The sequence below is a fragment of the Chaetura pelagica genome, unplaced genomic scaffold (assembly GCF_000747805.2).
Source record: "Chaetura pelagica isolate M959 unplaced genomic scaffold, ChaPel_1.0 scaffold264, whole genome shotgun sequence".
Lineage (NCBI taxonomy): Eukaryota > Metazoa > Chordata > Aves > Apodiformes > Apodidae > Chaetura > Chaetura pelagica.
Window position 1 is genome coordinate 427,764 of NW_009953064.1, and position 1,984 is coordinate 429,747.

The 1,984-nt window shown below is 48.3% G+C and overlaps 1 protein-coding gene across 1 annotated transcript in view; it reads left to right on the top strand.

The window, feature by feature from the left end:
• The first annotated feature begins 1,836 nt into the window (after window positions 1–1,836).
• The window catches only part of STK25 (serine/threonine kinase 25), an 11,078-nt gene continuing 10,930 nt past the window's right edge, over window positions 1,837–1,984 (top strand). Inside the window, exon 1 of the mRNA XM_009996722.1 lies at window positions 1,837–1,977. The gene's annotated coding sequence lies outside the window, so the exon portion shown is untranslated. The remainder of the gene's footprint in view (window positions 1,978–1,984) is intronic.

Genomic DNA, 1,984 nt, shown 5'->3' on the forward strand with positions numbered 1-1,984 from the left:
TGTGGATAGTCTTTCCTTTACCAGCAGAGCCAGGTACTCCTAGGAGATTATCTGCTTTCTCCCCCCTCTCTCTGAGGTGTGGAGGGGCTGCTGTGGTGAGTGGCATTTTTACCATGTGGGAGGTGGCTGTGCAGAGAGACATCCCAGCCGCCTTGTTGCCCCTTCATGTAAGCTGGCCAGGAGTTGGAAACTGCTTCTGGCTTCTTGTGAGCCTGGACTAGCCAGACTGTTCTCCCTGTGCTGCAGTTCTCATTCTCCTTTTGTCTCCTGGCATTTTTCAAGCTCAAATCCTCTTTCCTTTTCCCTGCCTCCCTCCCTTCAGTCCCTGTTATGTATTTCCCATTCCTTTCATCTCCCCTCCAGTCTGTTTCCAGTGCATTTGTTCAAAGTACAACCTGTTTGGGTGTTGCCATGGACACAAGGATATTTGGTTATCCTTCTGTTTCTTGGACTGGATGCATGTGGAAATCCTGTGGAGAGAGCTGACTGCAAGGCTCATTCTGGGCCTGGCTTTCCTCATCTTGCCATGCCTTGGGCACAGAAGGCAAACAACCTGTAATGACTGGCTGGCTTAATCATTAAGCAGCACCTAGGGCTGTGGTGCTGCTGCTAGAACCTGGTGGTAGATGGAAAAATGCAGCTGCCCTGTTCTCAGATCAAATCTCTGCCAGCTCAAGGCCCTTGCAAGGGAGTGGTCCCTCTGGGGTGGCATGTTGGAGGTGAGACTGAGAAGTTCTAGGTGTGGAAAACTCACTGTAACTTGGCTGCTTCCTGGAGTTCAGGCCATATTTTCTAGATTTTATTTTTATTATTTTTAACTAGACTTCCTTAAAAAAAAAAAAGGCAGAAAAAACTAATCACAAAGAGCCCTTCAGCAGCATGAAGCAAAGCAGGGCCTCCTCCTAGTCTGCAGCTGGGTAGAATGAAATAACATGATAAAATTACTCTGATTTCCTCCCTTTCTTGCCCATACTCATCTTAATGAAGAGTTAACTTTGAGGCTGCTATTAGAATCAGTGTTTCTCCCATGATGATCGTGTTTGTAGCTTCCCAGTCAATGTGCTTATCTAGTGAGGGAAATGCTGTTTGCTTTTGCATCTGGGTGTGCCAACAAGAGGAGAGGCTGTTTCAGAAGAGCAGGTCTGCAGATGGTGTGTCCATTCAGCTCTCCTGTCTCCTCTGGGATAGGCAGGTGTCTGACCTTCTTGCTGCTGACCTTCCAAAAGATGTGAGGCTCCCTCTGCAAACACCTGAATGGAGCTGGGCTGGGTGCTCCCGGGGTGGAAGACTTTAAAATCATTGCCATCTTTGAGTGCAGGAAGACAGCACTAGGGAAGCATCTTTGGGAGCTTCCTGTGGCTTCTTGCTTATGCCCATCATCTTATCTGGATCTTCAAAAGAAGGCTGCTGTTTCTGGTACACCTTGCCTGCTGTTTTATTCAGTGTGCACTAGTGCTTGTTCGTGGAGCTGTTTTGGCACTACTTTGGTGCTGCAGTTGAGCAGTCCTGTCCCAAAACAGCTGGCACTTTCTGTAGAGATACTTGCTGACATTGTTCTTCTGGGCTTGTTTCCCCTTCCTCCCCCACTGTGGGCTACGGAGAGGGCCAAAATACTCATATCAAAGGCTTCTTCAATTCTTCTCATCTTGGAAGTGTCCTGTGTTAAGTTTCTCAGCACATGGAGAGCTTTTAGGGTAGTTTTGGGTGAATCAAATGATCCACTAGATGCGTAGATAGGGAGATGAAGTGTCTGGGTGGGTATTGCATGGCACTCTGCAGGCTGCCCCAGGACTTCATGGACTTTGCTCATCTCTACTTTCTGGTTTCTAGCACTCCAGGGTGGATCCTGAGGAGCTGTTCACCAAGCTGGAGAGGATTGGCAAAGGATCATTTGGTGAAGTGTATAAAGGGATCGACAACCGCACCAAGGAGGTGGTGGCCATCAAGATCATTGACCTGGAGGAGGCTGAGGATGAGACTGAGC